Source organism: Hyla sarda, chromosome 2, assembly GCF_029499605.1.
Source record: "Hyla sarda isolate aHylSar1 chromosome 2, aHylSar1.hap1, whole genome shotgun sequence".
In the NCBI taxonomy this organism is placed as follows: domain Eukaryota; kingdom Metazoa; phylum Chordata; class Amphibia; order Anura; family Hylidae; genus Hyla; species Hyla sarda.
Window position 1 is genome coordinate 140,652,594 of NC_079190.1, and position 12,563 is coordinate 140,665,156.

General features: G+C 40.4%; 1 protein-coding gene across 7 annotated transcripts in view; it reads right to left on the minus strand.

Moving 5' to 3' along the window:
- Nucleotides 1–12,563, minus strand: part of DACH1 (dachshund family transcription factor 1) — a 372,863-nt gene that overhangs the window by 251,561 nt on the left and 108,739 nt on the right. The gene's annotated exons all lie outside the window — the stretch shown is intronic.

A 12,563-nucleotide genomic window follows, 5' to 3' on the forward strand; every position in this document is an offset into this window, starting at 1 on the left:
CTAAAATAGAGTTATAATAGAAAATATAGCCACAAAGACATATAACAGTAACAAAACATATAGGGGGAGATATATGTAGAGGAAATATTGCCCAGTTGCCCATAGCAACCGATCAGCTCGCTTCTTTCATTTTTAACAAGGCCTCTGTAAAATGAAAGAAGCAATCTGATTGGTTGCTATGGGCAACTGGGCAACTTTTCCTTTGCACAGGTTTTGATAAATCTCCCCCATTGTTATAACAATACATAAAGCATACAATGAAATAGCAACAACATGTAACAGTAACAAAACATACAGTTGTGCTCAACTTTATTGGCACCCTTGAAAATTACTGAAATGCTAGGGGGGGGGGGGGGGGGGGGTCTGGTCCTGAATGATAATCTAGATCTAAAACAAGCAAAACCTTCTCTAAAATTTGGTTTAAATCTAAGGCTATCCTTGCGACTTTATCAGAGTCTTTTGTGAGATCAGATGGACTTGGCTTCCAGAGACCCAGGCTACATTTGTAGAGCACTGAGATGGAGCAATGATGCCGGTCAGAAGGCCACAAACTATCACAAGGACCCTGGGAGGAGGTCATCAAGTTGGGTGAGTACCAGAAGAGCTCATAGGGACAAAAACGACAGGCAGAAATATAAACAGTCAATAGTTCAGAGGTCAAATAGCCAGGAGGTCACCTATAATATTTATTGAGATTTATTTATAAAGCGGCAACAAACTATACACAGCACTTTACAATTTTGAGTCTACAAATAAAGACTAATATTGGGTCTTGTTTGACAACATTACACACTAATTGTCAAACAAGAGGTGTGTGCACTCTATCGGCAAAATCCAAGGATGACCTCACTGCTTAAAGATAGACATAAAAAGAGTAGCAGAACCAAAACACAGACATAGATATACAGTATCTCACATTCCTTCTTCAAAATGCTCTATGAACAGAGGAAACCAAACTTATAACCAAACAGTATCAGTGAGTTTTTGTTTATGATTCAACAAACTGCTCTGCTGACCCTCACATTAAGATTTGACTTCTGACCACAGCTACTTCTGTCTGCAGATTTTTGCCAATCTTTGCATACAGGCATGTGATCAAGAAACAGTAGACCTCAACACTCCGATCAACTCAGCAACTTGGGTCCCAGACAATTCTACCAGGTGAGCATTAACAATCGTTCCCCTTGAGAACTCGGTCAGGTCTGATATATGCCCCTAAAATGAATATACAGATTTTTTGAACAGCACAAGAATAACATATATCGACACTCATACAAGCTACGCTATGTATCAGTAATAGAACATTTAGCTATAACAGGACATGTTGCAGTAACACAACATGTAGCTTTAAGAGAACATATTGCTATAGCAGGACATAAGCTATAAAAAAGAATAGCATGTTGTTTACTGCTACAGCAAAGCATATTGCATACTATGTTGTAAATAAAGCCATCAAATGTCCCTGGTCTATGCCGATTAGTCTAATTGTTGTTGCCAGAGTAACTAGAGACATGAAGTGTATGAATACATTTATTTATGTAGCGTCTTACACATTATTTCTCTGTGGCAACAGTCATAGACCATGAAAAAAGCTCAACAAGCACTGTGCAAGAGCATGTTAGTAGAAATAAATGTACTACTCTAGTAATGGGTGTAAAAGAACAGAGATGCTGGAGGCTTAATGATCTTTGACAAGAACATTTTACTTAAAACAACAATGTATTGTAAAATATATATATATATATATATATTTCTTTAAACTTTTATGTGTTGCTTTTTTAAAAAAAATTGAGAATTTGTAAAGCTATTGTGGCAATTATACAATAATCTGATATTCTAAAAATTACAGGAAATGATATGTTATATATAAGACAGAACAAGCTACATCTTTTTACTTCTAACCTAGAAATTAATAACATCAGCAAGATTTATTTTTACTTTTATAAACAATGAATTTACAGATATATCCGTATTCATTTCCTCGAGATCTCTTCCATTTTTGTCTAGAAGATGGGGGTGGTTGGAGCTTATTTGAAAACTGCCAAGCAGCAGGTCCCTATTTTTTGTAGGTTCCCTTGTATGAACCAATATCCATTTAGGGTAGGGTTATACGTGCTGTATTTTGCTGCATATTTGCTGCTGTGTATTTTCCTACATATTGAAGTCAACGGGCAGCAAAATACGGCACGTGACCTTTCCCTTGCGGTCCAAAAGTGCTGCAGAATATGTTGCATCTACTCTATATAACCAACAAGTTATAAGTAAAGAAATAAATGTCTGCTCATCTATGGGAGACAGAGAAGTGGGGGAGAGCTTTTGCTGCTGCCAGTTGTTATACAGCCAGGAAAAGATTTGATTTGGGAGGTGGAGAGAAATCTGGTGATCTTTTGGGAAAAAAATAGGACAGTACCATCATTTTCAAACCGTTTACGGTTTTCAACCGTATATGAGTTAAAATTTGTACACACGTTTTGATACAGTTTAGTCAGGTTTTGAGGAATCTGTTTTTCATCAAAAACCTGTTAGGCTGGGTTCACATATATCAGTCGTCCAGCATAGTTTCCCACCAGAGGGAAACTGATGGTAGAACTGATCCCATTCATTTGAATGGGACAGTTCACAATCATCCAGCTTCTCAATTTTGACGCCGGATGGTTGGACATGCCGGAGGGCACCGGACAGGGGAACGCAGCTTGCTGCGATCCCCTGTCCATTGCCCAGAAACAATGGACGCCGCATGCCAGACAACTGATGACAAGTTGTAGTCAGTTGTATCATCAGTTGTGTCGAGATTTAGGCTGAGTTCACCTATGCCGGATGCCGGACATATGTGAACCCAGCCTTACAGGAACTGTATTGCAAAAACGTGGTGTGCATGCACCCTAACACTGTTCTTCTGGCATATGCTTAGCTAGTATACATATACCTTGTTTTATCACTAATGTGGCAGATGTATATCTAAGACACAGTCTCCAAACAAAATGTGAACTGTGCTGAACATTGACAAAGCTAATATGCATGCAGATCCTAGCTCCTGGAAGAGATTAGTACTGTTACCAAGTTAAGCTTCAGCCTGTCATATCCCATTACCTGGTTAGACAGGAATAAATTGTAATAGTTCTTAACAATTTGTCTACTGTTTGACTTCTGTTCCCGAATGAGTGCAGTGCTTCATAATAAAGTGGTAGTTCATGTAACATGACTTTTGTTTGGAAAGAGGTTCATAAATAACAGTGTACTACAAACAGTAAATGTAATAAGCATTGATCAGTAAATCCACCCGAGGCCTCACATTGTATTGTTCACAATATCCTAAAGGGGAAAATGTATCTATTTAGTGCTAAATAAAACGGATCTAGTTTTTTATTTTGATAGAATAGTATTGGGTAGTGAGGGAGACTGGCTTCATTTTTAATAACATCGAGGCTGAAATGCTGTATTGTGGATAAAATGATAAATCACATCGGAAAGTAAATCTGCTGACATGGAGAATACCATATAAATGACTAAGAAACTCAAGCCAACAAAATGTTATATATGAATCCGAAAGAAGAAATTCACATCTGCACTCACCTGTGTACAACTTCACTTTATTTAGTCATCATAAAGAATATAGAAGCCGGCCTGGTGGGATCAGGAAACAAGGAGCGCAACAGTCGAGGCTGTGCGGGTGGCCAGAGGCCAGAGGAAGCGGTTTTACCCGCAAAACCAGCTGTTCGCCGCCCACCCGCACAGCCTCGACTGTTGCGCTCCTTGTTTCCCGATCCCACCAGGCCGGCTTGTATATTCTTTATGATGACTAAATAAAGTGAAGTTGTACACAGGTGAGTGCAGATTTGAATTTCTTCTTTCGGATTCGTGCATAGATGTCTCTATTTCACAATCATCTGGCACCCCTGTACTCCGGAATTTTGCTCCTCCTGCACGGGACCATTTACATTAGATGTTTTTGCATGCTATGACCATTGGTAGTGCAGTCTTACCTTTCCTCTACTGCCTCAAAATGTTATATATGTTTGTTGGTGAATCATTTAAAGATTTCAAAATCAAGATTTTATGTATAGAGAAAGTCTAAATAGATGTTTTGATTTGTTTACATACAATGAGAAATAATATAATTGACATCTAAAAATTATCAATGAGGCAAAATATTCATACATGAGATATGTGATCAGAGACGTAAAGGGGTTATCCGGGATTAGAAAAACAAAGCTGATTTTTTCAAAAACCGCACCACACCTGTCCCCAGGTTATGCGTGGTATTGCAGCTTAGTTTCATTGAAGGGAAAGGAGCCAACTTTCAATACCACACACAACATGAGGGCAGGTGTGGATTTATCTTTGGTTTTGCACACTTTTTCTAGTAGTCAAAAAGTCCCAGTTTTTTGGTGGGTGTAGAAAAATCGCAATGGGATAAAAAGTCCCATAATTGTGTGCAATGAGTAAACCTTAAAGAATGTTGTACAAAATGTACAGAAGTATTTTTTATATGAGTTTTTAGTAGCAATTTTGTGTCACTTCTTGCATTAAGTGCGAGATCGTGGAATGAGAAGCTGTTTGATCCAGCCCTCTGTGAAAACATTTCCATCTTTATGTTGTCTCATTAAAACAGTGCAACGCACCAGTGTCAAGGAAATCACAACCTCTCAATGCATGTACTCAAAACTCCTGTGCATAGTTATTTAATCAGTTCATATGTAGGCGTAATCAAAATGTCTGTCTTCTCGCTATTTTGGGTCCATTTATGGGCTCAAAAAATCGGTTTTGCTATTGCATCTTAAAGGGGTTCTCCACTGCCCTGCCTTACGGAGCTCCGCTCGCAGCGTCAGGAAGTTTATTACTCCAAACGCTGTGTGCGGGCTTCCGTGTTCGAGGCCGCCCCCTTGTGACGTCACGCCCACCCCCTTGTGACTTCGCACCCCCTTCCCATAGGCTTTCATTGAGGGGGTGGGCGTGATGTTACTAGGGGGCGGCCTCGAACACGGAAGCCAGCACACAGCGTTCGGAGTACTAAACTTCCTGACGCTGCGAGCGGAGCTCCGGAAGGCAGGTCAGTGGAGAACCCCTTTAAAAAGTATGAAAAAATGCCCCAAAAGCATAAAAACTTTCAAAATTTTGAACCTCATAAAAACTAATTTTACGGGAATGTAATTCTTTTTTTTAGCCTAAAATGAATTTCAAAGCACAGTGTTTGTACGAGTCTAATGGAAAAGATAAATAAAACTGTAAGCACCAAATTGGATTTGGCTTTGCTGAAAGAAGAATGGCTTAAAAGTGACATCATGGATCAACATTTTAGGGCACAATTTTGACTTAAAGGGGTACGCCAGTGGAAAAACATTTATTTTTTTATTTTTTAAATCAACTGGTGCCAGAAAGTTAAACATATTTGTAAATTACTTCCATTAAAAATCTTAATCCTTCCAGTACTTATTAGCTGCTGAATGCTACAGAGGAAATTCCTTTCTTTTTGGAATACTGATGACATCACGACCACAGTGCTCTCTGCTGACATCTCTGTCCATTTTAGCAACCGTGCATAGCAGATGTATGCTAAGGGCAGCATGGTGGCTTAGTGGTTAGCACTGCTGCCTTGCAGTGCTGGTGCCTTGGGTTCAAATCCCACTAAGGGCAACAATAAATAAAGACTTATTATTATAATAACGTCAGCAGAGAGCAGTGTGTTCGTGATGTCATCAGAGAGCATTCCAAAAAGAAAAGAACTTCCTCTGTAGTATTCAGCAGCTAATAAATGCAGGAAGGATTAAGATTTTTTAATTGAAGTAATTTACAAATATGTTTAACTTTCTGGCACCAGTTGATTTAAAAAAGAAAAAAATAATGTTTTTCCACTGGAGTACCCCTTTAATCTTACTAATATATAGACAATCTCTAGGATACATGAGCAACACTGATAAACCTTAGTTTACACTATCCCAAATTGTGTCTTTTTAAAGTAAATTTTTTTTTTTTCATGGACGCTAACAGCTGCCTTAAAAAATGCCACCAAAAAGATGCTCTAAAAATACACATGAAAATCCTGGAAAGCAGAACAAAAAACTGCCACAAGAAAAGTGTGTGTAAAGGCGGCCTATGGGTTTTACTCTGCATAGACCTACACATTACAATATTTCATAAACTAATGCATTAAGAAAATCAAATAAAGCTGTTACTCATTCCGTCCAATTATCTTTAAGCAACCCCATACAAAGTACACTCCAGCTTATACTACGCAGTGTTTACATACAAATTAAACAGGAAGTGCTTAATGTTAACATTAATTAAAAAATGTATTTACTAATCACAAATTCCTAAGTAAGTCATCAGAAAAAATTATCTAGTGTTTATATTTTTCTCTTCTTTAAATTTTTAATGAAATGTAAATAGTACAGAAAGCTTGGCTTTCCATTGTGCCTCATGTTATAAATAGCAGGCAGATGTTTACATATGGATCATTTGTGCGCTTCTAATTTTAGATGGTGTTATGTTCTAGTCAAAAAAAGAAAAGAATACAAGTAAGACAAACCCTCTGATCCCCAGAGATCTCAGTGTAAGCGATTTATGTAGGTTCTCTTATTGTTTTGGCTGCTTAGACTATTGAACTTCACACTAATGTGGCCTTGATCAGCCCTGCCAGCTGCACTTAAGAGCTGTTTACTATCATAATATCACAAAGCATTATTATTATAACACAGATATGCAATGAGAGATCGTGATTCTCCTAAGAGTTCACGGAAAAGCTACAACTATAACTAAAAAAATAAAAATAAATAATGCATTTAGAATCGATGAAAAACTCACAAAGTGGGATTACTCTTCTTAGTAGGTAAAGGATACAACATCATTGTTGTTAAGAAGCTTTAGACGCTTTGTGATCAGAACACAGTTTCACCTCTAGTAATGCTGCCTGCTGGATAGATCATTTATTTCTATGACTGTCCATATGTTTTTCATTCCTTTTTTTATAGTTATATGGAGATTTTATGATACAAAACTGAATCAATATATTCACATTTTATAAGCCTTATGTATGTTTTTTGCTTTCCTTTGTACTCTATTGGACCAGTTCAGACAATGTTGATCTACTTTATTTCTCCTATGCACAGCAATAAAATATATCTGTAATATCCAATATTTTATGTACCAAGAACAAGGGTGCCCATTTTTGGTTTTAAATATCTCTTGCTCCACTTAAAGAGGATCTGTGGTGAGCTACAAAAAACAAGCTACTGTAACCTTTGGATAACTTTTGGGGGCTAATAACATACCTTTTTATAGCATGTCTATTGCCCCCCACATCATCTCCTTTCCTGCGATACAGGGCTTAAAGGGGTGCTACCGTGCTGACAACTTATCCCCTATCTAAAGGATAGGGGATAAGTTGCCTGATCGTGTGGGGTCCCGCCAGGAGGGGCAGGAAGCAGAGCACCGCCCGCGGGTCACATATTGTTAGCTCCCTAATGTGGGGACAGCGCGCTGCGGATGACAATTCATTGGGGGGGGAGAAAGAGAGCAACACCCACGGGTCACATATATTTAGTTCCCTGATGTGGGGACAGCGCGCTGCGGATGAAAATTCATTCATTCCCTGATGTGGGGACTGCGGGGTGAGAAGCTGACCGGGTGGGGGAATCATGATAGTGCTGCAGCTGACATGTTACTGATTCCCCCACCATGGGGACCGTGCACCCGTGGGGGGAATCATGATAGGCGATTCTCCTGATTCCCCCCGCGGATGCACGGTCCCAATGGCAGGGAAGGGGTTACATATCAGCCGCAGTGCTGATACAGGGTATTCAGTACGGGTGCAGGGCTGGCTGACAGCGGGAGGAGACATCCATCCTCCCGCAACAATTCGATGAATATTCATTACAGGGGTGTGGAAAAGGGGCAAAACCATTGTAGGAGGGGAAAAAAAACAGCAACACCTGCAGCACTGACGTCTTGTCCACAACAGTGAACAAACATGGCCGGGAGTGTGGACGACAGTCTAAAGCAACCAGAAAAACTACTGAACTTCCCTCACAGAAAAAGGTCAGTAAAAAACATATATGCTGGGGACAGATGTATAAGATGTGAATTACAAAAGTGCTAAACTCGCTACAAACACGCTAGATAACCATAAAACTGTGGTACCGGAGTACCCCTTTAACACCTGATATAGCTCTAGCATAATAGGGTCTCTTGCCATCTCTACTCTTCTATGCCCTAAGACATACAGCATCTATAAATGTGTTGTACATTGATACACCACACAGATGCTATAGTAGACAGTGGCCCAATGTGGAACAAATCATTATTAATATAATAAATAAATGCACTGGTCCAGATATATCTTTCCGAGACAAATACTGAAGTGATTTTTCCCATAACAACCAATCACAGCTCAGCTTTCATTTTCCAGAGCTCCTAAAGGTATGAAAGCTGAGCTGTGATTGGTTGCTATGGGAAAAATCACTTCAGTTTTTGTCTCGGTAAGATTGATAAATCTGGACCATGTGACCTATAACTATACATGAATACATGATATTGTTAAGCCATTACAGTGACACATTTCCTTTTAAGCTGGGGCACCAATTAGGGTTATCATATAGTGCTAGACAGGTGTCATTTACCATTCAATTTTAGGGAACCATTAGGCTCTGTTCATACTATAATCACATGTTCTGTTTTTACAGGATCCATGACAGCTATGATATGTTTTGCAACAGTTCCTAATGGATCCTTATGGTTCACTTGGAGCTGTCAGCTGCCCTTCCTCCTTCTCTTTTCTCCTAGGCAGAATAACACAGAATGTCTCAGAAGGAGCAGTAGGCGGCACCAGTATCATCTCGGACCAGGGTATATAATCAGACCCATAAAAGCAGCGGAGGGAGAACTGTCTCAATATGAAGTCTGGCGGTGCAAGGAACAACCAAGGACAATCATCAGCAAATAGCATAAAAAGACACAAAACGGTATGCTGCACTCACCTCTAATAAAGCGACTCGAAGCTCCTACATAGAGTAACTGGCGGACCTGGTTGCAGACATGCATGGGGTGTCCCCAAGGGCCCCACGCACATCTGCAATCCAGGTCTGCTGGTTACTTCATGTAGGAGCTTTGAGACGCTTTTTAAGCGGTGAGTGCAGCATACCGTTTTGTGTCTTTTTAGAATAACACAGCAGACTACACTAAACTGCAAACCAAGAATTACAGGAACCTGATGAAAAGGAAAATACCAGTGTGATCTGTTTTTTTTTTTTTTTATTATCAAATAATTATTTTAGCAGGCACTGTCTATAAAATTGACCTATAGACCTGTTCCATCTGATTTTAACCATTGAGTGACAACTGTAGTCCACATACAACTGCAGTTGTAAATTGATAGTTAAAGGTGTACTCTGGCCCTAAGACATCTTATCCCCTATCCAAAGGATGCCAATGGGATGCCAAAGATGCCTGCTATCATCAGACCTGCAGCGATGTACTGGTAGTGCTACAAATTGTCCCAGTGTAGCCCTTTGACACCCACGGATCGCTAGAATAAGCTGTGAGAAGAACTTGGCTAAGTGATTCTCTCCTTGTCTCACTGCAGAAGACAGGCTTCATAGACTTACTATAGAATCTGTCTCTTGCAGAAAGACAGGAGAGCAGCAAAATTTCGTAAATTACAGTAATGCCTTGAAAGGAGACTGACAGCAGGGTCACACACATTAACCTGAATATACAGATAGATAGTGTTGGTGACCTTTTTCTAATGCTTTGGTCTAATGCTTTGGCCTCCTTCATAAATATTTCTCAGCATGTCCGTGAAGGGGTGTGGCTACCTCCAGAGCAGGCAAGCAGAAAGCGGCGCACATAAACAGCTACAATATCATCCATGCTAATAGAGGTCCAAGAGAGGAGCCAAGAGATGTTTGACCTACATGAAGAGTGCAGCGGCCTGGAATCGGCAGAGGTCCTATTTCCCCTGATAAGTTAAGATTCCTTTGCATATATCATAAATGTTTCCGATGTAAATATCTCTTTAAAGGGGTACTTCACTCCTAGACATCTAATCCCCTATCCAAAGGATAGGGGATAAGATGTCTGATGGCAGGGGTCCCATCACACATCTATGGGAGCTGCCACGCCCCCTCCCATAGACTTGCATTGAGGGGGCGGGTGTGACGACACACGGGGCGGAGTCGTGACGTCATGATCATCCGTTCTCGTGGTCGGGATGGTATTAGGCTGAGGCCTCCAGCGGTTCCGGAAGCCATTACAGGTGGGTAGTATGCGGGGGTCCCCAGCTGCGGGACCCCCACCATCAGACATCTTATCCCCTATCCTTTGGATAGGGGATAAGATGTCTAGGGGTGGAGTACCCCTTTAAGAGACACATATGCTCCATTACGATGTAGCTGGTTAAAAATAAAATATTTTAACCCTCTTCCTGTATATTGTGACTGGAGTGACTTTAAAGCTTTGAACATCTGTGTTTGATAACAATTATCAGATAACATTATCTATAACTGAGGTAAAGTCTCAATGTAGAAAATAATATTATAAGAAAATCTGCGCATTTCAAATGTAACTCCTGAGATAGGACAGAAGCTGTGTGCTATGCATAATGACAGTACTCCCTCAATGCTACTTTCTAATAACTCAGAGGCCATGGGAATGTGACAGCATGATGAATACCACAACAGACAGCTCCAATATGGTACCATTTTACTAGATCAATATCTGACTGCAATATAGGGAGAAAAGAACTGATATTAGTCTACACAGTGTATTACAGATGAGGTACATTTTTCCTTACCTCACCCATGCTGAACCAAAGTAATAAGTCATAGTATCTTAAGATTCCCCAGCAGTCAAATAGCACAATCTGTATATTGCTGTATTACAAATATGTAATTATAGCCACACACATCCAGCAAAATGCAGATTTATTTATGAAATATTGAAGGAATAGGAGCTTGGAAGGAAATGAGGAAAGTGACTGTTGTACAGATAAGTTTCTCTTTAACTTATTAAAGTGGGAAATGTAGGATTTTAAATCACTGAGATAGCAAGTAAATTATATGGAGGCCAAGCTGTCAATTAGAGGCTGACGTTCATTCAGGACGGGCTTGTTCACTTGAATACATTTCTAGAAAATGTTTCAATCCCATCAATCAGTACTAATGGTCTTCCATCCTAAAGCTGGCATACTGCACTTTTTCTAATGGCTTTGCAATAACCCGACAACGGCACTGAGGAAGAATGGCCAATTCCTTTCATCTATAGGAGACTATAAACACATTTCTTCATCCTCAATATTTTTTTAAAATAGAATGTTAAATCATAAAATGTGTGTACGCAATATATATATATATATATATATATATATATATATATATATATATACAGTGATCCCTCGACTTATGATGGCCCTGACATATGATCGTTTCAACATATGATGGCCTCTCAGAGCCCATCGTATGTTGAAGGCAGCCTCGACATATGATGCTTCTGTATGTCGGGGCCATCGTACAAACAGCTATCTGACAGAGCTGACAACTTCAGCGTCTGACAGATAGTTGTTTAATGTCCCCCGTGTGCCCCTTCTACCTCCTGTTACTCACATGCTGTCCTGCTAACTCACGCAGGCTTCCACTGTGAGCTCCGTGTAAGCCCCGCCCCCCCAGTGCAGCTATAGCCAATAGCCTGCAGCATCTTGCTGCAGGCATCCAATGAGCTGCTGGCTGCCTTCCCCTTCCTTTCCTATAGAGCTGTAGTCGGCAGGATCGTAATGGAGGACATTCTGTCCCCCCTGAAGGTATTTAAAGAACTGTACAGTACTGTATGCAATGTCACACATCACATACAATACATATACACACTATACACCCCATACATCAATGTTTCCCTATCAGTGTGCCTCCAGCTGTTGCAAAACTATAACTCCCAGCATGCCCATACAGTCAATGGCTGTACATGCATGCTGGGAGTTGTAGTTGTGCAACAGCTGGAGGCACCCTGGTTTGTTAAACACTCCCCATACACTCCACATACAATGGTCATCCCAGAACCAATTAGCAGTTTTCCATAGAGATATGTATTCAACATACAATGGTTCCGAGGCCCCAGAACCAATTACCATTTTAACATAGACATATGTACTCGACATATGATGGTTTCAACATATGATGGTTCTCCTGGAACCAATTAATATCATATGTTGATATATTTATACATATATACATATATATATATACAATATACAGTGGTCCCTCAACATACGATGGTAATTTGTTCCAAATGGACCATCGTTTGTTGAAACGATCGTATGTTGAGGGATCCGTGCAATGTTAAGTATAGGACAGTGGTCAACAACCTGCGGACCTCCAGATGTTGCAAAACTACAACACCCAGCATGCCCGGACAGCCAACGGCTGTCCGGGCATGCTGGGAGTTGTAGTTTTGCAACATCTGGAGGTCCGCAGGTTGAAGACCACTGGTATTGGAGGTTATACTCACGTTCCCCCGCCGCTCCGGACCATCACCGCTCGTCACCGCTGCCCTGGATGGCGCCTTCCATCGCTGTCGCCGCG